We start from the raw sequence: 26420 nt of genomic DNA, 5'->3' as shown, positions 1-26420 counted from the left end.
CTTTAAGGAACTGTTTGGAAACAAGTTGGTAAAAATTATGCAGAACCTTTTTCCCTCCCTCCACGAAATCTTTGGGGTCAATCATAGGGAAATAAGCAAGAGTGAAATTATGTAACTGGTTTTTTATCAGCTCCTTGGTCAGAGCTGTGAGTTCCAGTTGCACACAGGGAAAGATCCTTCCCATTTCAGCTTGTGAGTGGTGCAGTCTGCTGACATACTTTGGTTTGGAGGCTTGTGGATAGAAAATAGAGAAGCTTCTGTGTGGAGCCCAAAGCTGAAGCACTCCCCGAAATTCTGTCATTATGGAGTGTTACAGATAATGCAGCTGAACAGCAGAGCTGAATAAATAATGGCCACGGTGGTGTGAACTTTAGATTAGCCCCAAGAGAGCCAAAGGCTCTTTCTGCAGCAAAGATGGAGCATCAGCATCTGTCACAAACTGGTGTCTGGAACTTTCCTCCCAACAGAGAGCTCCCCAGAGCCTTTTCTGGGATTGTTCTGTGGACCCCAGGTGCTGAGTGTCCTGTAGGTGTGAGCTCCAGCTCGCTCTGTGTGCAGAGAGAGCTCCCAGAGCTCCCCAGCCCGGTGCCTCCCTGCCCAGCACAGCTGCCAGCCCGGAGCACTGCAGGCTGGGGAGGCTCTCGGGGCGGCTGTGCTCCAGAATTCCTGCAGAAAACCTGTCACAGCCCCCAGCAAACAGCCCTGGAGTGGGCTGGCAGAGCAGCTGGCATCCTCCTTGGGTGGTGGGACCTGGTTTCACCTGGGAGTGGCTGAACTTCAGCGCTCCTTGGGTACGAGGGTGATTTGTGGAGATTTGTGGTGATTTATGGTCCCGTGCCTGCCTGGTCCTCTGTGATGGACACACTCAAGTGCTTGGCCAAACCTGGGGTGGTTTGAGGAGATAAAGGCCTGCGCTGTCGGCAGGTCGTGAACTCCTCCGGTTTCACGGTGTTCTTTGAAAACCCCCACAGGAACAGGGTGACACGGCCGGCTTTGATGTGTGTGAGCCTGTAAAGCGGAGCAGCGATCATGCGATTAACACATGAATAGCAGGTGGTTCTTCCAGCGCTAATTTGGTCAAGGAACAAAGGAGCTCGTGGGTACAAGGAGTCTCACAACCTTTTTCATCACTTGTAATTTGACTGCGAGCCAACTGCTTTATTCCATAAATATGACAGCCTGAGTGAGCCGTTTTTGAGCTGTCCCTGCTGAGCAGCTGCCGGGATGGGGGGATCTGCCCTGGAGCTGGAGCCTCACAAGGTCACTCCTGGGGGCTGAGAGACCCTTGCCAAGTGCAGCTGTGGGTAAGTGAGTGATGCTGAGCAAAACCTCGTGTTCACAGAGCATTAAAATCTCGTCTTGGGAGCCTCGGGTCATTATCACGTCCTTGGTGAGCAGGAGATTGTGCCTCGCTTTTACACCTTCCTTCAGTAAACCCACGTCGGCCGCTCAGATTTCCACTGGCCCTGTGTTCTGAGGAAGAAGGACGTGTCCTTGTTAGATCACAAAAAATAACCCGTGCCAAATGCCCAGATGTTCCTCCAGAGAGGCCCTGGGGCTGAGCTGCTTTAGCTCAGGGACTCCCTCAGCATCTTCTCCAAAGGTGGCCTGCACTGAGAATGCCCTGAGGGTCAGGTCTCCTGTGGGAAACAGAGTTAGACTACCCCGAAATTAAGTGATTGAGGTGGCCTCAAATGCACCAAGATGTTCAAAAATCTCTGATTTTTGGTCGTTACCAGCACTTGGACACCTTGGTGGTGTGATCCTACCAGCACGTTGGGGAAGTGAAGTCCCTGTGAAGTCACTCTGGCAAGGAAGAGAAATTAATTTTCAAATTATTTGTTTTATGATGCAATAATTTAGACATTTTAGCTCTACCTGAGTGGAGCAATATTTGGCACTTTTCCTTTTCAAAGCCTTTTCCAACTGGAGCTAATTAAACCTCCCAACATCCCCAGGAGGTTGCAGAGTAAGTTAGATCTTGGGAATGGTTCAGAATGTAAATTCATTGGTTTTAATTTTTTTAAAAAAAGCTTTCAGGATTATTTTGCCAAAGTATTTCTTTCTTGCAGAATTGAGATTCCAAAATTTTCTTAGAAGCTGAAAGGGAGCCAAGCCACAACTGAGGGAGGGAGAAAGAGGCAGACTAAATGTTGTATGAAGTTTATGCAAAGAATAAGTTGAGCTTTCCCCGCCTTTAATTTAATTGAAAAACCTGGCATTGTTAATAAAGGGACACACAAAATGTTGTAGAATACAAGTAAGGAAACAGGGTAAGTTGAACTTTCTGCTTTTCAAGAGTGGTTTATAATGATATTTGCCAGAAATATTTCATGTTGAGCAGGTTCTTGCAAACTGTGCCTCGTTGGGGAATTTCATGTTCTTTTGGATATTTCACTCTTTCCAAATTCAGTGTTGGGAGGAATGGATCAGGCTCCAAAATATATTAAGTCTATTAAAGATATAAATGGCTTTAACTTTAAAATTACTGCAATTTCCATTTCATCATTCCTTCATGCAGATCCCATCTTGAACAGCGAGAGCAGATGGTTTGTTTGGATTGTTCCTTTCTTTCCATGTCTGGTCTTTAAACATCGCTATTCTCCATCGTGGGTTAAAAACACCCTGAAGACTAATTAGGAAAAAAATATTAGAAATACTGATTTGGGAGAGTGTGTCCATTGCAGAGCTATTCCAAACCCTTTGGAGAATGAGCCCTGCTGGCTGCAGAGCTTTGGAATGTTTGGGGATCTCTGAGGAGCCGTGCGGTGGCGAAGCCGCCTTGGGCCCGTTGTTCAGCCTGGGAACGTTGGAAGGAGACTGAAGTGTTGGAGTTTCACCTCGTTAACTCTTCAGAACATGGCACCAGCTGGTGTTTTGGGTGCCTGTAAGATTCTGTATGAAACATGCCACCTACATTAAACTTGGGTTGTTAACATGTTGGTGGATGGGTTGGAAAGAAAAAGGAAGAATTTCCTCCTCTCGTGTTTGGTATGGCTGTGATGTGGGGATGTCCTGGTGGTGGGATGGCAGGAGGGGAGCACAATTTAGGCTGAAGCTTGGACTTGATCTTGGAGGTCTTTTCCAAAATGAATGACACTGTGATTCTCCAAAACAGGGCAGTGCAGGGTAGAGGGGATGGAAGGAGCTGCCACTTCCCATGAGGGCACAGCAGTTAATTCCTGGGAGGTGCTGCCTTTCCTCCTTTCCTCCTCTCCCTGGTGGAGCTGAGCTTGCTGTGCAGAGCTGTAGTTTCAGGACACAGTTGTGATGCTTCCTATGGGGACAGAGGAATATTCCTGCTGTGGTGGACACTGACATTCCTATTGTCCTTGTGTGGAAAGTGCTGCAGTGGAGCCCTGAAACAGATGCTGGACAGGACTTTGCTCCAGTGACTGGCAAAGTTGGAGGTTTTGGAGAACCACAATGGTGTGGACAGGACCATTACAGACCAAACTGGAGACACATCTGTGTGGCTAGAGCAGCCCCCCATCCCCAGGTGTGTAGGAGATGCTCCTTTCTGTTATGCCAAGAGCTGAAGAATCACAGGGGAGAGCTTGAAGGGTTTCTGAGAGGACAACTGGGACAAGGGTGGACGTATTTTCACTTTCAGTAATATGTGAATATCGAGTCTTTGCCATCTCCTGGGGAAGAACTTGTTTGCCCAGTTCCTAGAGGGAGCTTTGGGGCCAAGTTTTGTTCCAGATTATAGCTGCAAGTCTCAAAAAGTCACCAGGAACAGATTGGAGAAGAAACCAGTCCCTCACCTGCCTAAAGGCTCACTGCAATTTTTCCCAGGGTTCTCCTACATCATTGGCTTGATTTCCCTCCCTCCTGGGGAGGTAGGAGACAGTTTTTACTTCCAGTTGTGGAGAACAGCACAGCACATTTCCCTTCAGGAACAGCTTTGGCTGTTCTGGAGCCTCCAGCACACACAGATAGAACGCTGTTCCAGCAAACACATTGCTGGAAAATATGAAGCCTTGTTATCTTTCTGCGTTTTTATTTAGCCAAACAAGGTTTCCATAGCTCCTGGACAGCCCTGCTGCTGGGGAAAAGAAAAAAAAAAAACCACCCTGTCATTTCTTCACCTGCCAACTCTCTGCACTAATTTTGTCTCCCTGCTTCAAAGCACTCGTCGTGCCCAGAAAACGTCAGTTCAAAGCAAAGTTTTGTCCAGTAATGAGCCAGTGAAAATTGTTCAGTGTGAGATCTCCTTGTGCAGCTCTCAGAGCTGTGCTGAGGTGGGAGCAGAGCCGGGCACTGGGGTCTGCTCTGAGCTCTCTGCTCTCGGGGGGTGCAATCAGGGCTGGCGTTCCACAGGAGCAGCTTTAAGGTAACAGATGAAAGGAGCATCCCTGCGCTTCCTGCATCTTCCCAAGTGATAAATCCATCTGCTGAGGGGAAGAAAAAACAAAAAAAACACCCCATCCCTTGCACAAGGGCTGTAGGAACTGGACACTTCTCTGTGCTGATGCCTGTGGGGCTCTGCAGAGCCTCTTCCCCCGCTGACCTCCACCCCAAAACGTGGGACGTGTCCTGGGCTGGGGAAGTGTGTGAAAGGGAGCTGCTCCTGCCAGGGCTCAGCCTTGTGACACGGCCTGCAAGGGCCACATCCCGACCTTGGATGCACAAGACTGTAGTAAATCAGAGCCTCGAATGCAGCCAAAAGCCAACTTCTCCCTGCAAGGAAAACACTGTATGTAACACCAAGAGACAAATACCAAAGTCCTTAGCTGGTTCTTGAAAAAGAGAAATAAATCTCCCATTGGCCCTGGTGAGAGTTTTGCCTGAGTAAGGACATCCAGATTATGCATGCTAATTAAATGAACGACCCATCCCTTCAGAGTCTGCTCTCTGCTGGGAATTCCCCTCTGAGTAACTTGCTCCCAGTGAGGAAAGGAGTTGCATGAAAAATTTCCCAGATGGTGAATCTGTTAGAGAAAATCACAATCTGTTTGTGCCTTTTTCAAACAAAAAAGAGCACAGGAGATGCTGCGGAATAAATTTGTTGTTGCAAACCATTTGCTCAGTAATGGGGAGAATTTAGATGGGCAAAGAGTTTTTTTTTTTTTTTTTTTTTTTTTTTTCCCAAAGGAGTCTTATCTCCCTGCCTCGAAAAATGAGCCACGGTTTAAAAAAATAAATCCCAGCGGTGCATATTTGAAAAGCCCAACGCGGTTACTTTAACGCTGCCTGTTCGTTTGTTCTGACATCAAGGGTGTCTGAAGCTGCCGGGGGGACAGCGGCCTCGTCCATGCAAAGCTCCCGAGGAACAATTGCCGCTGTGTGCGGCACAAAGGGGCCGTTTCACAGCGCCGTGTCCCGCTGGCTGCCCTGCCAGCATCCCTGGGCACAGGGACCCACGCAGCCCCGGGCCCCCGGCCAGCCCCGCGGGCTCTGTGGGCAAAGCCCGGGCAGTGCCAGGGGCTGGGCAGCGCTGGGGTGATGGAGCAGGGGGCAGCTGGGCGCTGAGGCCAGGCAGGGTCAGCAGAGGGGAGCGTGTGGGGTGCCAGGCTGTGCCCCAGGGGCTGCGGGTCACTGCAGCCCCTCTGGAAGGGGACAAGGTGCAGGGAAGGGACTCCCCGAGGGAGGGCTCGGCTCTGTCACAGCATCCCTGCCTTCACTCTGCCTCTGCTGCCCCACTGGTGTTGCCTGGCCACGTTTCAGTTCAAATCTGAATTTCATAAAAAGCTCCGAGCCAAGAAAAATCCTTCCAAGTTTGTCTTCTTTTTTTTTTTTTTTTTTTTTTTTCTCTCGTTTAAACTTCAAATGAGCACTGCTTAATAGTTTCTTGGAAAGGCGTTTGCTTTGCAGTTCTGTGCAATGTAGGCACTGTTACTTCCTTCTTTTCCATGTGAGGCTGACTGCAAACTGTCTGGTGGCAAACATGAAACCGGCGTTGTGCAACGGGGATGGGGATGGAGGGGAGGGAGGCGGGGAGCAGCACAGGCGGTGAAAAGGGCCGGAATTTTCAATGTGGAGCTTTCCCAGCAAAACTGACGGGGGATTCTTGTGCATACATTGCTTTAATCAGCCCTTTTAATAACATCAGAAGTGCTGGCAATTACATAACCACGCGCTGTCTGGGTTTTGCTGGGTTGTTGAGGAGAGATTTATGTGCCTTCAGGACTCGCTGAGCCTCAAGGACTGAGGGTCCAGCACGAGGCACGACAGGGACCTGCCCAGAGTTCTGTGCTCCAGCTTTTCCTTGCAAACCGAGCTGGTCGTGCTGGTTTGCCAACAAATTTCCTATTTACTGTTCACCAGAGCATCAGTTGTGACAAATAGACAGAAGAAGGCAGCATTTCACTGAAAGCATTTTATGTACTGATTAAGACACTGTACAAAGAGCTCCTCTGGGTACGTGGGGAGTCTGGGTTGCAAAGTCGCTATCGCAGCGTTTTGGGGGGGCTGCTGTCGGGTCAAAAATCACTCAGATTGATGCATTTCTGCACTCTGGCTGCCCAGAGCCAGGGGAGTGCTCTCTGCAAGAGCAGGGGGTGGTTTCCACAGAGATTGATTGCTCGAGTTGTGCCCGTGCTCGCACGTTGTGAACGCCCTCGGAAAGGGCTGGATGCAGAGAAAACACAGGATCATTTTTCTGATCAGTAACGACATGATAGCGATGTGCTACAATAAGGACAGGAGAATTTCATGCTTCAAGGACTGTGGCTGCTTCCAGAGAGGGCAGGAGGGGGCTGGCAGGAGGGAGAATGGATGGTGGGCATGCAGGGAAGGGCTGGAGGATTTTTGGTCTCTTCCTTTAAAGCATCAAGCACCAAAGAAACAAGAACCAAGAGCTGAACCTCTGGTTATAACTCTGTGTAAATGTCTAATTCTGCTGCAATCAATGGCAAACTCTCGGTGCTTTCAGCAAGGTCAGGGTTTCACCTTGTTTCCTCTCAAACAAACCTGCTTTTTCTTGGGGAAATAAATAAACCAGTTGAAAGCAAAGCCTGGAAGGTCAAGTTGCAACACTCAAACCTACAGAAGATGTACGTTGTTTGTGTCCTGTGTCACACAAGAAATATGAGGCCAGACCCTGGATTCCCTCATTTCAGGCCCCTGCTGTGGGATTTTCCCCAGGCTGACTCTGCTGTAATTCCTGGTTGTGCTCCTTCCTGGCTGGTGCAAGGGAGCAGCCCCTGGATGGGAGGAAGGTGAATTTGAGGGGTTGAATTCAGCCCAGGTGTAAAAGCTGCACCTCCCTGGGGGTCCAAAAGCCCCCAGCATGATAAGGGAGTGGTTTGGAGAAACCACCCCACTCCTGCAGGCCCTGCTGGGCCAAGGCCCCCAACACCCGTGGCTTGAGCTCCACACTGGTGACAGAGTGCAGCGAGGCCACTGAGGACAGAGGTGGGCAATGAGCAGGTCTATTCAGGAAGAATTTCTTCACAGAAAGGGTTGGAAAAGGCTGCCCAGGGGGGTGGAGGTGTCCCCACCCCTGCAGGTGTCCAGGGAAGGGCTGGAGGTGTCCAGGGAGGGGCTGGAGGTGTCCAGGGAAGGGCTGGAGGTGTCCAGGGAAGGGCTGGAGGTGTCCAGGGAAGGGCTGGAGGTGTCCAGGGAAGGGCTGAATGTGTCCAGGGAGGGGCTGGAGGTGTCCAGGGAAGGGCTGGAGGTGTCCAGGGAAGGGCTGGTGGTGTCCAGGGAAGGGCTGGAGGTGTCCAAGGAAGGGCTGGAGGTGTCCAGGGAAGGGCTGGAGGTGTCCAGGGAAGGGCTGGTGGTGTCCAGGGAAGGGCTGGAGGTGTCCAAGGAAGGGCTGGAGGTGTCCAGGGAAGGGCTGAATGTGTCCAGGGAGGGGCTGGAGGTGTCCAGGGAAGGCTGGTGGTGTCCAGGGAAGGCTGGAGGTGTCCAAGGAAGGGCTGGAGGTGTCCAGGGAAGGGCTGGAGGTGTCCAAGGGGCTGGAGGTGTCCAAGGGCTGGAGGTGTCCAGGCTGGAGGTGTGGAAGGCTGGAGGTGTCCAAGGAAGGGCTGGAGGTGTCCAGGGAAGGGCTGGAGGTGTCCAAGGAAAGGCTGGAGGTGTCCAGGGAAGGGCTGGATGTGTCCAGGGAAGGGCTGGAGGTGTCCAAGGAAGGGCTGGAGGTGTCCAGGGAGGGGCTGGAGGTGTCCAGGGAGGGGCTGGATGTGTCCAGGGAAAGGCTGAATGTGTCCAAGGAAGGGCTGGAGGTGTCCAGGGAGGGGCTGGAGGTGTCCAGGGAGGGGCTGGAGGTGGCACTCAGTGCTCTGGGCTGGGTGACAAGTTGAGGATCGGTCACAGGATGGACTCGGTGGTCTGGGAGGGCTTTCCCAGCCTCAGTGCTTCCTGGGATTCTGCATTCTGTTCACAGCATGCCCATGACCTTGAACATCTTTTCCCTCCTTCCAGCACATGATTCGGGGGAGAAAGCAGGGACGGGGGCGGCGGCGCAAGTATCGAAACGTTTGTTCAGCAATTGCTGCGAAAAGAAAAACTTGCTTCAATCCGCAGAGATGCCAACGGAATTTTTGTTTTGTTTTGGTGCTTTGGAGGCGAGCCAGGAGCGGGATGTTGTGAAGTCTTCGGCAGCTACTGCCTGCTTGTTCCATACCAAGCATAACTCCGGCTGTATTTTTATCGGCAAACTCGGTCCCACGCGCGGGGATGAGCAAACGGGAGCCGAGGCTGCTCCCGGGGCTGCTCCCGGGGCACCACCGGGCACAGCCCGGCCCCGCCCGCAGCCCGGAGATGCCCTGCGGAGGTTATCCCTCTTCCCTGCCAGCTCCAGGAGCAACAGCGGCTGGGCTGCTTGGGAAAGGGGAGAAAAAGCAGCTCTGTTCCTATCAAGGTCCCCATTCCTCGCTCTCAGGGCAGGTCCCGGCTGCGGCTCCGCAGGCTGGCAGGGAATTTCGGGGATTGCTTTTTTTGCATCTCACGCGGGGCCGAGGCGGTTTGTGCTTTGTCAGCAGAAGGGCCCGTTCTCTCCCTTGCACAATGGATCGCCGCTGGGTATAAATAGCCTTTGGTGCCTGTCACCTCGGTGGCTCTAACGGCGGTGCCCTGATTTATCCCTGCGTCCAGAGGATGCTCCAGGTGCGTGCTCTTCCCCCCGGGACCGAAGGCGCATTTAAATCAAACGCCTGTTTAAGAGGCTCTAAGCACTGACACTCCAAGCCCGGCGTTTTAGCGTTTTCCAGAGCCGGGATGGCACGAGGGGGAGAACCGAGGCTGCTGTCGCTGTTTAAGCACTACAACTGTTGCCTTCGCAAAGGATCAGCTCTCAGAACGGGGAGACATCTTAAGAATGTCTGACAAATATATGTACATTCGGGGACCACGAGCCTCGCAGCCGTAATCTGATGAAGGGAATTGAACATGACAGAGCTCCACGGGGGGATTGAGCCGATGCTTTACCTGCCTCCAGCCAGCCCCCGGCATCTCTGGGGTGGGACAGAGGGGCAGAGGGGGAAATGGGGGCTCTCTGCTGTCCCTCTGTCTCTTTGTCCAGCGTCACATCTCGCTCTCATCGCTGTTTTCCACGTCACAGCCCCAGCATTGCCTGGGATCAGCGAGTGTTATCAATATGTGATTTATCTCAGAGCATTGCAGAATCCCAGCGCGAGTGACAGGAGATCTGTGGTGACATCTGACCAGGTGGCCCAGTCCATCCCTCACCCCTTTGCCTTGCCTGCGCCCTGGCTGCCCCTTTGTTCCCAAAAAAAGCCCCCGAGGTGACTATGGATGCCTTTTTAAATGCTCATCGTCACATTATCCATCAGATACATATTTACAATCATTCATTAAATTAGGATGTACGTTTCATTCTTCTTTCTTAGAATATTAATGCCTACTCCTGGCTGAAATGCCATATGAATATTCATTAAAAAATCAATCAATTCCTTTGCCAGGAATGATGTCATTTGAGCAATAACTGAAGCAGTAATCGAGCATGCTATGAAAAAACGATGAATGCCATCAGATCTAGTGTTTATTGAACCCCATGTGGGTAAATCACAGCAGGTTTTTTCCCATGCTTTTGTGTGCAGTCACTGGTGCTCCAGTTCCTCCTCCTGCCTGGTGCCAGGAGCCCAGCCCAGCCCCAGCAGGAGCAGGAGCACCTTGGAACAGGTGGGAGACATCCCACAGGGGTGGATGGGGCTGGGGGCTGGGCAGGACATCACATCCCTGCCCAGCTCCTCCTGAAGAGTGGCTCAGAAATTTGTCTTATAACAATGGGAGACAAAAGCTCCCAAAATAGTTGTGGGAAACCTGGAAAATTAATCAGCTGAAGGCTTCTTTCCAGTAGATCTTTGGCTGGCAAAGCTCTCTCCCTCTCTTGGAGTGTTGTCCTGGGTGGGCTGAAGCAGTGGCTTTTCTTGGGGTGCCCTCTCTGCTTTAAAGGTGCAGCTACCAGGGCGAACACAGAATAAAGAGGAACAATATGCTTCAGGGGGGATCATTATTACTCTAAATTTTCTCAGACCAAGACTTTCTCAACAATAGCAAAGGAGCTGTGCCAATGCACGGGCCCTGCTGCAGCTCCTGTGATAAGATCACGCTCGAGTTCTGTGGGAAATATGAAGAGATTTGGCTCAACTTCAGCACCGAGAGTCGCTCGCACTAAAAACCCAGAGCCTCTGGTGTCCAGCAGCAATTCTCCAGGAGACATCTGGGCTGCTCCATGCCCCTGCCTGGTCCACTGGCAGTGACTGAGACAGGATCCCAGCCTTTGCTGGTTTTGCTGTCCACGCAGTGCCGTGAGTGAGGAGAGCCCTCCCTGTGCGTGCCTGCCCCTTTCCAGCGGGGACAGAGCCGCGCCTGCTGGTGACACCGGATCCCAGGCTCCCAGCAGAGCAGCAGCAGCAGGAGGAGGAGGAGGAGCAGGAGCCAAGGTTACCCGCTCCCACCCCCAGCACTGCAGCACCGACTCGTGAATCAGGCTCTGACAGCGCTGACTTGCTGCATCAGTCACATCACAGACACTTCAACCCAAAATATTCCTCTACAGAAAGCAAGGGGAAACACAGACCGATTATGCCAGTCTCATTTACATGCTTAGCTTAGAAAAATCAAACGCCTGACTCCGTCTCTGGCAGTTTCACGCTCTCATCGAGGCTATCATCATCTCCTGCAGAGCAGACACGTGGCCACCTCCTCCCCTTTCCACCCGGCCAGAGTTACTTGCCCTGCAAGGGTGACCTGAGCATCTTGATTTAAAGGCATCTTGCTTGTGTTCCTGAGCACCTGCATCAGAAGCAGTGAGGGGTGTGACAGGATCTGTAGGGAGAGCCTGAGCCCCATTTATTGGCTCAGCAGTCAACTGAGTGGTCAGCTTTAAATGAATTAAAATCATGAACCAAGAAAGACTTGGAAAAAGTGATGGTTGATCACTTTGATCAAAGAGGTGATCAGGGAAACGAGCCACACTCTGTGAGAGGCCTGAGAGAGTCTGCAGGGAGTTTGGGCTGAGATACGTCATGAGGTGTTGCTCCATGTCCCCAAATCCCCCAGGCTGGCCCCCTCCACATTACAGGGGTGCCCAGGGAGCAGCTTTACCTCCTCTGCCAGACCCAAAAGAGAAGCTCCTTCCCAATTCTCCAAACTCTTTGAAGCAAACCCTGACTCCAATGCAGAGCTGCAGCAGGAGCGAGTCCCTTGGAGAGAGAGAGTCTCCCAGGGATCAGGCAGTAATGGGATGTCTGCTCCCACAGCCAAGTGTCAGATGGTTCATCTGGGGAGCAGAAATCATGGGCAGAGCCCAGAGAGAGAGCAGGCAGCCAGAGCAAGGCTGGTGGTGTCCTGTGAATTGCACCAGCTCGACTTAAATACTATTTCTGAGCTTTAGAGGCAATTAAATATCAACACCATTTACCAGACGAGGTTCCATCCACCAGCACGTTGAGTCTTTAGGATGAAAGCAGATACTTTTATGGAAATTTATTTTAATGCTGCTCCTGGGAAAACAGTCTGCAGGCTGTGTCCAGGGAGGTCAGAGGCTCCCAGGCCAGCAGCCTCAGCTGAGCCAGGCTGTGAGTACCTGCCACGAATTAACACAGCCAGAAAATGCCTCCCAGGGCTGGGCTTTCTCTTCTCCCGTTTGCACAGGCACCACACCATTATATAATAAATAATTACTGAAACAGGCCAGTGATACATGATTTTCTGTTGTTGTCCTGCTCTCACCTCGGGGGACCCAGCTGGAAACAAGCGGTGCCTTGCGCTTCTGGAGCAATTCTCCCGGCAGGATCTGAAGGATTTCTCTATTTACTAACAAGTAAAGCCTTTTTGCACACAGCCTTGTGCCAGTTTAGCCAGGACAAAGCAGCTGCCTTGGAGACATCTCATTTCTGTTTGTTTTAACTTATTCCTAATCATTTTAATGTAAATCAAATAAGCCCGGCTGGAGTCACGGTAATCCACATCTGCACCGTGTCAGCTGCGTGGCACAGGGCGGTGCTCGAGCCCCGTGTAGAGGCTTCATGTGAAGAAAACTCAGAGATTTATTTAAATTATTCATCAAAAAACAACAACTTTAACTTCACCCCATCCCTGGAAGTGTCCAACGCCAGGCTGGAAAGGGCTTGGAGCAGCCTGGGATGGTGGAAGGTGTCACTGCCTTGGATTGGGATGGTTTTTTCTGGGATTCCATGAACATCTGATTCCATCCCATCGCCCCACGAGTGACCCCACCGTGCTGATGTGGGAAAGCCCTGCCCAGAGCAGTGAGGTGGCAGAGCCTGGCAGCAGAGCTTCCCTCTCCTGGCTGACATCTCGGGAGCTGGAGTGGATGGAAGGCTGGCAGGGCTGGAGCCATCACACCCCTTTCAGAGCCGGGAAGGAGAAAACCCCACTGAGAAAAAAATGACAGAGCTGAACAGCCACCAAAGACAACAAACAAAAGGCTTTCTTGGGGAAGGAATCATCCCCCCGGGTGCTGTGGCTTTGGCTGAGCAAAGATTTCAGGGGCTTGTCCCAAAATGTGGTGTTAGCACCTCATCCCTCCTCTCGTGGATGGCACTGGAGGCTGTGGGGGATGTCCACTGTCCCAGCTGCAGTGGCAATGGCTCTTGTCACCAGAGGGCTGCGTGGCAGAGACCTCGCAGGGTCACGGCCGGGTTCAGAGAGCTCAAACACCATCAAAATGCCAATTCTGAGCCCAGGGCCTCCCAGGGGAGCTCTGGGGGCTGACATGAAAACATTGCTGGGCTGGAATGAGACCCTCCGTGACCCAGGAGAGATTCACTGCAGCAGGGTGAGAGCTTTCCCAGTGAAATGCACCCCAGCCAGGCTCCCTGATGGGAGCAGAGAGGAATCCTGGAGCGGGAGGAGATGGAGACACCACGACACAGGAGGCAGGGCCAGCTGCAGAAGAAGTCCCAGCACGGCCACACGGTGCCATCAAACCTCTCAGTCTCAAATTTCCAGGAGGAAAGGTGGTGCAAGAGCCGCCTGAATCCCTGATTTGAGCTTTGTGGCTGACAGGGGTGCACCTGGAGAGTCACTGCTCTCCATGGCCAGAGCCTCTGCCCTGCTGGTTGCCACAAATCCCCACGGTGCTCTCCCCTCACCTCCGGTGCCGTCGTTTGGTTTTGAGGATTGTCTCTATTCCTGCAGGAGGACAAGCAGAACTCATCACCTGGCAAAGTTCACCGGGTGAGGAAAAGGCAGATCCCTCTGGCATGAATAAGGCACAGAAACGAGGGGTTCTGATACATTTTGCTCCGTGAATATCAATTGTGCTGCAGTGGTGGCTGAGTGGGCCACCACAGGGAAGGTTCTGGAGATTCTCTCCACCTTCCACAAGGCCTTGTAGTTCACAGCCCAGCACAAATATTGGTCACACCTTGGGCTGGGGAGATAAAATGTATTCTACCTACAAAGCAAACGACAAAAATTCCTCCTAATGCGACAGTTGAGGTGCTTTGCAAAGCCCTCTGAAGGATTGCTGCGGGATAAGGGGGTCTCCTGGCAGACTCCTGAATTTTTGCAGGTCTTCCAGCACCCCTTCCAGCCCTGTGGGTGCTCAGGGTGATCCCCACCACCACAAAGTGCTGGGAATCGGTCCAGGGGCATTCCCACCCCAGCATCTCTGGGGGCAGGAAGATTAGAAAGATCTTTTTGCTTTCCAAAGTTTGCTGGAAAGTCACGTCCCTGCACAAAATAAATCAGAGATTGGTGCAGAGATTGATGCTTTGCCATGGGCTGGTCCCCAGCCAGGCATCCAAAATAACACCTGGAAATCAAGCTGCAAAGTCTATTTTCGCCACCTTCAGTGGCCTCAGAGCCCAGAATTTGGAGAAGGAACAAAATCCCTAAAGCTTTGCAGTGAACAGTGAAAGTTCAGCTGAAGAGCTGCAGCCAGAAAGGGTTAAGGGGACGTGGGATGCTGCAGGATTGTTTCTTCTGCTTCACTAAACCACTGTTCAGATGGAAAAAAAAAAAAAAAAAGTTAGCTGTTCTCCTGCAAGAATGTAAATGTTGGGTATTTTATCAAGTGATTTCTTCAGCCCTCAAGCCATTCTTCAATTTGAAATGCTAGATTGAAAAAAACGCAGGCGAGAGAGAGAGAAAGAAAATATTTCCGCAGCCCAAGAACACTTTGCAGACATTATGGAAAATGTTGCCTGGTTTGTTTCCTCTACTCACTGAACCAATCTTTCGCATTAAAATCAGCAGAGTAGTAAATAAACATGTTTTCTCTAGCCCCGGAGCCATTCCAAGACATCAAATGGTACTTAAGAAATGTTTCTTTCTCCATCACAGAACATTTTTAAAATGTCCATGGCTGAAGGGAGGGAGGATGCTCCTGGACTGGAGCATTAGCAGGCTCTGCTGTCTCTCAAAGCTGGGGAGGCCCTGGGCGAGTCGCAGCGCTCGGATTTCCTCTCCTGTCGGAGCACTGGAGGAGGAGCAGGAGTTTTCCAGCTCTGCAGCTGGAACGTGGCTGGGTTTTCAGGGAGCTGCTGGGGGCTTCCAAGCCCCAAATCCCTGTGCTGAGCCGGGGAGGAGGAACTGCTCAGTGCAGCACCTTGGGGCCACACGAGTTCCCTGAGCCGTGTCCCCACGTCCTCTGTGACACAGGGACATGCTGACGTGGCCGTGGTGCTCAGGGAGGGACAGGGGGACAGTGCTGGTCACCCCACAGGGGTCTTTGCCCCCCTGGAGCAGTGCTGTAGCCCCGGGAGATGGCTTGGGGCATCTCCTGGGCCAGGGAAGTTCTTGCAGGAGATATTTCTCACATTTCACATCTCCCTATGCCAGGTGGCTCCAAGCTCTGTCCAGCCTGGCCTGGGACACTTCCAGGGATCCAGGGGCAGCCACAGCTTCTCTGGGCATCCCCACCCTCACAGGGAAGGATTTCTCCCCAAAATCCCACCTAACCCTGCCCTCTCTCAGCTGGAAGCCACCCCCCCTTTTCCTATCTCTCCTTCCAGGTGAACTGATGTGGGGATGCTTCGATGAAAACCCAGGAAGAGGAGCTGGGATCTCACCCTGGAAGAGTTCTACGACTGCTCTGCCTCAGAAAGCGGCTGGGGACATATTTCTCATGCATCATTTCTAAAAAAAGCCCCCGAATTTATCTTGAGCAGAAAAGCAAATGTGTTTGTCCTGACCTGACACTGTTTTTTAAAGTGTCAAGTGCTAATGAAATTCCTCAGCCTTGAGCAGTTCTAGGCATTCAATGCTGATTTTTAAAAGATGGGGATATTCTGCAGCAGATTTTAAAGCAGCCTCGAAATGATGAATGTTGGTGAGTGTGAGAGGAGAGAAACTTCCAGATCCAAAGAAGTTCTGACATAATCTCGCATGCAAAGCAGACAGCAAGAGGCTCCTGCTTTAAAGAGGTTTTTTGTTACTCCTTTGAAATTCCTTTAGCAGACGTAGGGCCAACGCTGCACCCTTTCATCATGCAAATTTGCTGATTTTCATATTTTGGGCTTAGGGAGGCAACAAAGCAAAAGGACTTTTAAAATTTTTTTAGGCTGTAGGATGAAATTTGGAATGGAAATGTGCCCACAAGGCTCGAGCAGTCCCACCTCACATTACTCTGCTTTTTGTGATGCTTTAAAGGCTTTTTCTGCAGGAGGAGGGTTTGGGAAGGGGCATCTCCCTGTGACATCCAGTCTGGGCTGGGATAAATACCAAAACTCCACTGGGTTTTCCTGGGAATGGAAGCTCATTATATAATGAAATAATGAAGGAAATAAAGGTAAACACAAGTAAATAAATAACAGGCATGAGATTAAATGAAAAATATATTAAATGAAGTGAAAAATAAAAATTAAAAAAAATTCATGTAACAAAAGAAATGAAAAGGAAATTAGGGAGGAAATAATGAAATGAATTAAAAAGAAAAGTAAAGTTAGATAAAATATAAACAGACAAAATAAATGGAATTAAAAAACTGAGGGAGCAAAAGGAAATTAAAAATACAAACAGCAAAAAAAGTAATAATATTAAATAAAAGAAAGACTAAAATGAGATGAAATATTAAGCGACAATAAAATAAAATAAAAATAAAATAGACTAAAATAAAAATAGAATAAAATAGGCAAAAAATAAAATAAAAATAAACCAGAACATTTAAAAAAATAAAAGAGAATAGAATAAAATAATATTAAAGTAGAATAGAATAATATAAAATAATAAAATAAAAAATTAATAAAATAAAAAATAATATTAAAAGAGAACAGAATTGAAGAAAATAATATTAAAATAGAGCAGAATAAAATAAAAAATAAAATAATGTAATAAATAAAATAGAATAATAAAATAATAAAATAAAAATAATAATAAAGTTTAAAAATAATATTAAAAGAGAATAGAATAAAATAATATTAAAAAAGAATAGAATAAAATAAAAAATAAAATAAAAAATAAATAAAATAATAAATAAAATAATATTAAAATAATATTGAAATAAAATAAAATAAAATAAAATAAAATAAAATTAAATTAAATTAAAAGATTATATTAAAATGAAATGAAATGAAATGAAATGAAATTAAATTAAATTAAATTAAATTAAATTAAAAGATGATAATAAAATAAAATAAAATAAAATAAAATAAAATAAAATAAAATAAAATAAAATAAAATAAAATAAAATAAAATAAAATAAAATAAAATAAAACAAAACAGCAGATTTCAGAGCACATTCCGAGCCGAAGGCAGCAGCCCGAGCCCCGCGGTTCCCGCCCCGCTCCGGGCCGTGCCCGCCCCTCCCGCGGCCCGGGGCTGTGGGGAGCGGGCCCGGGGGGGTTCGGGGTGTCCGCGGCGGGTCCCGCCCCCCGCGGCTCCTCCCGCGGGTCCCCCCGGGCCGGTGCCGCCCCCCGCCCGCCCCCGCCCCGCGGGCGGCCCTGGCGCGGAGCCGCTGCCGGTGCCGGTCCCGCCGGGCCGGTCTGTGCGGCGGCTGCCGGCGCTGCTGGGCGAGGTCAGGGAAAGTCCATGTGAGGAGCGGCTGGAATCACTTCCTGCCGCCGCCCGGCCCCGCCGCGTCAGGCCCAGGGCAGCCTCGGGGGCCGGCGCCCCGCAGGTGAGCGCAGCCCCGGGACCCCGGCCCGGCCCCGACCCCCGGCCCGGCCCCGGGACCGGCCCCGGCAGCGCCCGGGGCAGCGCCGAGCCCTCATGGCCCCCGGGCCGGGCCGGGCCGGGCCGGGCTGGGCTGGGGGCACACGCACATCGCGCCCTTCACCCGCAGCCCCGGGGGTGCCGGGGGTCCCGGGCGGGGCGGGGGTGCGGGGAGGGGAAGGGCAGGGGCGGACCGGAGCCTCGCCCCGGTACCCCCGTGGGAAGCGGCGTTTGGGGGCTCGGGGGGGGTTCCTGGCGGTCCTGCGGCAGTGCGGGGATTGGGGTGTGTGGGAGCCCCGCCTCGGGGGGCTGCGGGCCGGGGGCCGCGGGCGCGGGATAAATGCGGGCGCGGGCTCGGACTTTTCGCTCCGCGGGGAGGGAAACGCTGCGAAACGGGAGAGACTGAAATCCAAAACCCGGCCGAACCCTGAAACTGGGGTTTGGGGATGGACCTGCGGGCCGTGGGGCGGCGGGGGGCTCACGGGGGACGGGCGGGGTGTGCCCCCATCCCAGCGGGGACCCCTCTGTGGCGGGGGGCTGGAGCCGCTCCGCTGGTGCAGAAAGTGGGGACGGGAGTTGGGCTGGGCTGGGGGAGCGCTGCCCTGCCCGCCGCAGCCTGCTGTGGTTCCAGCGCTCAAGGACTTCTCCAAACATCTTCCCTGCCCTAGGAAAACCCAGTGCCAGCGGTACATCGCGTGCTGCTCCGCCGGCCCGAAGTGCAGGATCACTTCCAGCCAAGTCTCCATTACCCGCCGGCTCATTAATTTGAATATTCCCTTTTTTTTTTTTTTTTTTTTTTTTTTGTCTCCTCTCTCCCCCCTCCTCCTTTCCGGAGGCATTTGCGAGGCTTGTGGGCAGCTTGATGTGCTCGCTGCCTGCCAAGTGTTTGCCTCTCGCCCTGCGTAATTGAGGGGCTGGCGTGCCGGCTCACCTTCTCCAGCTGAAATATTAAACAGCAGGAGAAGCTGGGATCGGTAAACAAGCCGGGATGATTGCTGCTGCTGCTGCTGCTGCTCCGTGGGGACACTGCCACTGGGGTCCTTGGGAGAAGCGGGGCTGCTCCAAAGTGCAGCATCCCAGCACGCCTCCCCCCAAATTTCCTGCCGGATGCACAGCCTGCTCTGAAATTCTGAAAGCTTTTAGAGAAAAAGAGCAAAGCTGAGCTGCTCCTTAGGAGCTGACTTGCTGTGGCTTGCCCGGATGAGGACAGTAAGGCTGTGAGGACAGTAAGGTGAGGATGATGGAGGTGATAATGCTTGGATTTGAAGTAAGTGGCAAGTATAATAAAAATTAGGGGTCTCATCTTCTCCCTCCTGAGAGTAAATGTCCTTCTGTGGCTGTAACTGCTGTGTTTTGGGTTTTTTCCTCCTGCAGAGGCCTTTTAATTAAGGCTTCACTGGGTAAAAGCTGTCGTATTGGGACAGAGTAGGGTGGGGATGGATTTCTGAAACTTAAAATTCGTCAAAAAAAAAAAAAAAAAACCCTCCCAAGGCGGCTGGAATTACAGAGAGCAGAGTAAAGCCAGGCATCAGGGCAGGAGCAAGGGAACCCACTGGGGCCAGAGATGTGGTTTGTGTGTTGGTTGGCCTGTGGCTGTTCCTGTGTTCCCAAAACCTTGTCCAGGGCTCCCCAAGCTTTCCCCAGAGCCCCCCCTTTGTTCTGAGAGATGGGTGCCATTAGCCGGGATGCGTGCCTTGATGCTGGATCACTTTGGAAGTGATATTTTTGGAGCCCTCTGGCAATATAAAAGCCTTTTAGCTCCCCCAGCCATGACTGTGCTTTCCTGAGGGAGCCTGCTGGAACTGGAGGCAGATTTTGGCTCCTCCTGGCTGGTGCCAGTGACAGGGCAGCATCCCCATGCTCGGGGGGGGGGGGGGGGGGACACGGAGCATCCTCTCTGCTTGTAAGTCCAGAAAAGAAAAATCCCTTCTCCTTGAACTTGAGCCTGGCTGGAGCATCCAGGTGAGTCCCTCTGGACTGGGCTTTGGCTCAGATCCCAGCTGGAGGTGTCAGGGAGGAGCGAGGCCACTTTGCAGCATTGCTGGCCAGGGAAGGAACACCAACAGAGCTCCTGCCAGAGCCTGATCCACCCGGAGAGCTCTGGGCTGGCCTGGGAGAAACCTCCAGACTGCGCTTCCCTGGCTGGGGACACAGCCCAGCTCACCTTGGAGTGGAAATATTTATTTCAGGCTGTTTTGTTGCACGGCCCGTGGTCCCTGCCCGGCCTCCTGGAGGGCTGTGGGGTGGGCAGGGATGGGACCAGAGCTGGCTCTGCTGGCACAGCAGCGCTGGGGGTGGCGTGGATTGGGGACAAACACCATGGAACAGCCCGGGAAGGAGTGCTGGGACTCGCCTCCTGCTTTGCTCCGTGTTTAAAAATACTCGACAAAATGGGGTTAGAAGGAGGGTTCAGCCATGGCTTTTTGAGTTTTTCCAGGTTTTCTGAGCCAGCAGTTTTCAGGTGGGGAAATAGGGTGGGATGTGCTGGGCCAAAGAGAACTGCTCTGAGACAGCTCCGGGGATGCTGAGGAGCAGGGGGGGGCTGCACTTGAGTGGCTTTTCCCCCCCTTCTTTTCTAACCTTTGAGTTTTCTTGAATGTAATGAAAGAAATAAAACCCAGGCGTGCAGCTGGAGGAAATTAAAGGGAATTGTGAGTTCCCTGCCATACCTAATGGCCAGAGCGAGCATCGAGCATCGTATCTTGCTGCAATTAGGCTTCAAATCGAGCTGAGCCTGTGTTTGGCATCCAAAGAGCAGCTTCCCAGCCCATTTACTCCTCATCCAGGGAAGTGGCAGCGGATCCGATAGCCCTCAGCACCCGCTGGGATGGGCACACCTACAGGAGGGCGTGTGGGTTTTTTTTTTATTTTATTAAATCAAGCCTGTAGAGCAGTTGAGAAATAGGTGAAGCGTGCTTAAAAGAGGGTGAGGCTGTTGGTTTTCTCTACCTGACTTTATTTGCGGAGTGACAGGAATTTTGACAGGCTTTGTGTCTTTTTTAGCAAATCAAGTGTCATGCCAGGTTTGCCTGTGGATGAGATCATTTGCAAAATATGTTTCCCAGCTTGCTTCAGGCATAATTCATTGTGTCAACTGCAATTGCTCATTTGCTAGGAACTGTGATTCATTAGTGGTTTATTTTTTGTTGGGGTTTTTGGGGTTTTTTTTTCTTTTTTTTAAGTTCAACTTGTTTTTAAGCAAATGTTTGGAGGCAGAACAGGGATCTGAAAAAAAAAAAAAAAATTAAATCTTACATTCTTTGTAGCCACAAATTCTGCTGTGAGGGGAAAACTTGCTAAAACGCCGTGTTCCCGGGGAGGGAGAGGCAATCCCAGGCGAGCTCCCCGGGCAGGATTGCGCTCGGGTTTGTCATGTGGTTACTCCTAAATGGGGACGGAGGTAATAAAAATCAGACTGCTGGGACAGAGGATGGAAGCAGCGTGTGGAGCTTCCTCCTTCTCCCTGCTGGGGGGTTCAGCCCTGTGAGGGATCCCACGGATCCAGGCTGGGCTGGGCAGGCGGGATGGGGGATGCTGTTGGGACAGTGGTGATGAGAGCACTTCTCTGCTATGGTCTCTGGACCAAGACCCCCTGAAAGCTCCTGGCTCAATGGGATAAAATGAAGATAAATAGCCCTTGGCACAGGTTTTGTGCTGTGTGTGTTCCCGGGGCTGCTCGCAGCCGGTGCAGTTTGGCCTCAGGCTTTTCAGAGGTCCTCACGTCAGAGTTTTCACAGAATTTTGCGTGTCAAGTACATTTTTTGGTGTTGCATTTCCTATGAAGACAAGTATTTCGGTGCGTTTTTTCCCCCTAGGTGGGTGGATGGGGGTGGGGCAGGAATTGCAGCCACAAACTACCCTCCACTAACAAACCAGCCCGTGTGGGCTGAATGAATTGATACACTTTTCACCAAAAGATTGATTTTATTTTTTTTTCATAAAACATCTAAGTGATTATGAAATGTACATTTAAGCATAAGTAACTTGACAGCTTGGGTTTTTTTTTTTTCCCCCCCGTGCAACAATTCTCTATAAAGCTCTCTTAAAATGTTTTAGGGTTTTTTGTTTTTTTTTTTTACTTGAGCATTTGCGCATTCTCTGTGGTTTTTAACTGATAAAAGATTTTTACAAGCCAGAAAAAAATTGGGAAAGGGGGAGAGAGAGCACAGGAACGTGGGGAGTCTGCTGACTTCTGGCGCGCCGGCGCCGTGCCCAGGCCCTGCCAGTTTGCTGCGGAGCCCAGTGCCAGGAGCCAAGGGCAGCAGAGCGTGAGCAGAGGGAGGTGGCTCCATCAGGGTGACCATATATAGTCACTGGGATGAGATTAAACCCTTCACCTCCCCGGTGTCATCCCCACGAAGCCACGGTCAGGATCTGTTCATCATTCATGAAAACAGCAGGAGAGAATCCCTCTTTTCCCCCCTGCAGCATCTCTGGGTAGCGATCAGGGCTCCTCTGGATGATCAGGGGTGTATGGATTGGGGGACAGCAGCCAGGTGTGGGGTGTTTAGGGGCAGGATTTCAGCAGCACAGCCTGTGCCAGGAGCTGGGGGTTCAGTGGGGCTGAGGTGGAGGTGGAGAAGGGTCCTGGCTGCTCTCCACAGAGCATTCCTGCCGTGGTATCCACTGGGAAGCATATGGCAGCCTGGGATATATATATATATATAATATATATATATACATTTTGTGTGGGGGGACATGTTTTACATGCCAGTTCTCCCTGTCATAGGACAAACATTTACACTTGGATTATAGGAAGCGTTATGGAAACGGGAGAGAACATCAGTGCTTGCAGGGAGGCTGCAGGACAGGCTGGGCAGTGGTGGCAGGGCAAAGGGCTGATAATGTTTTGGCCCTCCTGAGCTTTATGGGGTTGTGCTGCACAGAGGCTTCACGTGAGACAGCAGTGGAGGGGTTGGTGTTTCGTGGTGTGCCCTGCAGAAGGCGATGGCAAGGTGCCCAAAGGAGATGGGGAGTGGGGATTTATCCATTTGAAGGTGGATAAAAGGATTTGATTTCCAAGGGGAGAGGCAGATGGGGCTTGCTGGGAGACTTCCAGAGGGATGCCTGAGCCTGGCTGCCCTGGGGGAGTACAGACCCCTCCTGGCAGAGGCATGGCTGAGATCCTGTGGGATGAAATTCCCACTGGCAGGAATAACCTCTCTCCATAGGTGCCCCTTCACTGGAAACCTCCCTCAGCACCTCACCAGCTGCAGCAACCTTCAAGGCCCAAACCTGAGTAGGATAATGTGCATTTTGGTTATTCTCTTGTGGCTGGAATCACATCCTCATGGCAAACTTAGGGATTATGATTTCCTAATGGGCATAAGGAGGCTTTGAATCCCTCTGACCGGATCTTCTGCCTTCTAAGAAGTTCTCATGGTCTGGGAAGGAAAACTTTGTGGTTTTTGCATCACCCTTGCAGCTGCAGCTTGGCCTCAGGGCAGGTGGCAGAATCGTATCTCTCACTCATTTTACAAACCAAAGTTGTTTAAAACTTCATCTGTCTGCTCCCCAATTATCTGCTCCTTCTGTGCCTCCATTTATCCATGCTAACATCATCAATACATGCCCATGCTTAATGAAACATTATTGCTTAAATTTAATTGTCTTCTAATTAAGTAAAATAAAATTTTGCACGGCGGTTGCAACAGCAGCTTTCCTGTCTGGGAATTCTGCTGTGCTTGAGGTGCCTGAGCCCAGGGAGTGGTGACAACCACAGCAGTGCCATTCCATGGAGAAGGGGATGGACAACAGCAGCAGCCTCCTCCCCTGAACCTGCTGCTCCTTTCTCACCCTGGTTAAATTAGATTAATTACCAGCTTTTTTTTTTTTTTTATAAACCTGTGCGTTTGGTGAAGCTGCTGGGGTTGTTGCTTTATGGTTTTTTTTTTCCATACAACTTCTAATTGATTATGAAATGTACATTTAAGCATAAGTAACTTGACAGGTTGTTGTTTTTTTTTTTTTTTTCCCTGAAAGACACAACGTGGGGTTGTGCTGAGCACCTGGGGAAAGGTGCCCCTGTTCAAAGTCAGGGCATGCAAGTGTAGGGCTGAATTTTTGACTCTTGTCTGAGCACAGTTTCTACTCTTAATGCATCATTAACATGGTTTTCTGCATTTCATTCAGTTCCCATTACAGCGCTCAGTTCCGTCTGTTAATTTTGGTATGTTGATATTTTTGTTGTCAGCAGTTTTTTTTTTTTCTCTCTTTTTTGAAGCATATAAAAACCATTAGTGTGAAAGAAGATTAAAAAGATACATTACAATTAAAATGTTAATGAAATCGGCATCATACAACTTTTGAAACCATTTAGGCATTAATCTTTCTTGGTCTCATGTCCATTAACTCGGGCGATTCTTATTCCACACTGACCCCTGCTGAGAGAGTTGTGCTATAATTGGATTTTAAGAACTGGGGGGAAGAAAAGGAGGGAGAGAGAAAAGCCTTGGAGAAAAGGGCAAGTTGGGAAGGTTGCCTTGGCTTTCTGCGTGGTGTCCACGGAAATGAACCCAACAAAACCCAGCCCCGTTGCTCCATCACTCCCCAGGTCGCGTGTTCCCCCCAGGCCATGCCTGGGAATGTGGGAATGCCGGGGTCAGGGGCTGGGCCAGAGCCCTGGGAAGCTCCAGAAGCTCCAGGCTGGGCTCCTCCTGGGCTCTGGCTGTCACGGTGACCTTGGGCAGGACACGAGCACCACACTCTGCTTTGGTTGATCCCAGTGTAACGTGAGCAGGGCCGGAGTGGGATGGTGAGAAGCCTTTTTAAGGCCCTGGGAGGAAGGGAATGGGAGAACAGCAAGGAATCGTTTGTCATTATTGCTTCAGCTTTCCCCAGTTCCTCTGAAATAGTATTTCTGCATTTTATCTGTTTGGGTTTGTTGTTGTTTCTTTTTTTTTTTTTAAGAGGCTCTTTTTCAGCTTACACAATATTTGAATTGGGACCAGCCCCCCTCCCCAGGGGAAAGAGGAGGATTGACTAATTCACAGGCTGTGTAGTGAATCCAACATCAGGGCTTCTTGACTCACCACAGAGCTCCCAGGAGCCGTGCCATGGCTGCATCAGGGCTGTGGGCTGTGCTCAGCCACTCCAGCCTCGCCAAGGCTCCAGCCCATCCAGAACACTCTGTGCTGCTCAGTCCCAGCCTTACACGCTCCTGGGCACCTCCAGAGCTTTGCCTGCGCTGCCCAAGAGCCTTGCACCTCCTGTGGGATGTTGGATGAGTTGGGAAGGGCAGGTCCTTTAGGGATGAGCATTGTCCTTGCCAGCATGGGGACGGGGTTTGGGGTTTTTGGGAGGGTGGGTGTGCTGCTGTCCAGGCAGTGATGCACCTCAGGACTGGCTGAGCTGCAAGTCCAGGGATGAGCACATCCCGCCGAGGGAGGAGTGGAGTACCAGCCCAGCTTGTGTTTATGCTGCAAGCATGAATTTTCATTTAGATATTTTCTTCCAAAAGCAAAAATCTGAACAGACCCGTGCAAGCCGCAGAGCTGCCGCCTCCCAGCCGCTCACGGCCTTCCGAGGCGGGCAGGAGAGGAGGGATGGCTGCTGGTGGGCTGGCCAGGGAACCCAGTGGAGCTGAAACATCTGCAGGGCTGGGGAGAGCAGGGAACACTGGGCTGGCAGTGCCCGGGGCTGGGTTCATGCCGTGGGCAGTGAGGCATGAAGCACAGAGCGTGCCGCTGGCACCGCATCACAGGGCAGCCCGGGCTGGGGAAGTGCTTCCTTGGAGCTCTGGAGTGCCTCTGCACACGCAGCAGAGCCTGGGGTTTAATTGTTTTGCTCCCTTTTTATGTGGGTTAAAAAAAAAAAAAAAATAGAATAATTTATAGTGGTGTTGTTTTGTTGTCGAGGCATCGCGTGAATTTATAACCTGAGAGAATCGGGGATGGGGATCCAAAATTGTGAAATAGTGGCAGGGGTGGGGGAGGCCTTGCCAGAGTGGGACCCATCCTTGCCCCAGCTCAGCTGGCCAGGTGAACTGGAGGTGTGTTCTGGCACAGGGGGTGGTTTGTGCCTTTGGGTGAAACCAGCAGCATTTGTGCCAGTCAAGCTTTCCCATCCCCCCCTTAGGGGAAGGGAAAGTTCTAGGCCCAGGAAGAGGGAGCAAGGAAAAGCAGCCCTGGACATTGCCAGTGAATTTTCTGGCCTGGCACACGGGTGGGATTTCCAGCAGGGTGAATTTCTGTGCTGCAGGCTGAGTGAGAGGCACACCAGAATCAATATCTCAGTAGTCCAATAAAACCTGTGGGAATTTCATTTCAGCTCATTTCAAGTGATCTAATAACTGGCCTTTGAGATGACTGCTGGGTGTTTGGTTTCTTTGTGCGACTGTAAACATGTAGAGGGAGCCCAGGGTGCTTGCAGTGCTCTGGTTGGGCAGTGGGAGCCTCCATCCCAAGGTTTGCTCTGGGCTCAGGCAGTGAGGGCTGGGACTGTGTCACCAGACTGGGGGTTTGGTTTGGTGGTGTTCAGATCCACTGGTGGATTCTAATTCCAGCTTGCAGCACTGATTTAGTGCCCATCACACCTCTGCATTCCCTTGGGAGCCAGTGGGAGCTTCAGCAGAGCAGCTGGAGGTACCTGAGCCACGGGGTACCTTCATGAATATTTTTGCAATCAAGTTTAGGAAGTTTCCTCATTTACCTTCCCTTTAAGATCCCAAACTGGCTGTTGCTTTGTTCATGAGTGCCTTAGGAGAGGTGTATCCTGCAGTAGTTGCTGACTAATCTGCATTTGGCAGGAGAAATTATGCAGGAGGGAGGACTTAACTCTTTTGCAGGGGGACAGGAGGGCAGCACAACTTGGAGGGGGTGGAGGAACCAAGAGAACCTGCAGCCTGTGTGTGTCTGGTCCAGGCTGTCACCCCAGCACAGCTGGGCAGAGCA

General features: G+C 51.0%; 1 protein-coding gene across 2 annotated transcripts in view; it reads left to right on the top strand.

The window, feature by feature from the left end:
- Nucleotides 1-17335: 17335 nt before the first annotated feature.
- NACC2 (NACC family member 2) overlaps nt 17336-26420 on the top strand; it is a 52781-nt gene continuing 43696 nt past the window's right edge. The window contains exon 1 of one of the 2 annotated variants that reach the window (XM_053962360.1): nt 17336-17494. The gene's annotated coding sequence lies outside the window, so the exon portion shown is untranslated. Of the gene's footprint in view, nt 17495-18710; nt 18761-26420 lie in introns of those variants that run through there. The other variant, XM_053962363.1, reaches the window with a different exon arrangement.

This window comes from Vidua chalybeata, chromosome 21 (genome assembly GCF_026979565.1).
Source record: "Vidua chalybeata isolate OUT-0048 chromosome 21, bVidCha1 merged haplotype, whole genome shotgun sequence".
NCBI lineage: Eukaryota > Metazoa > Chordata > Aves > Passeriformes > Viduidae > Vidua > Vidua chalybeata.
Note: the sequence above shows the minus strand (reverse complement) of the source record. Positions and strands in the feature narration are given on the sequence as shown.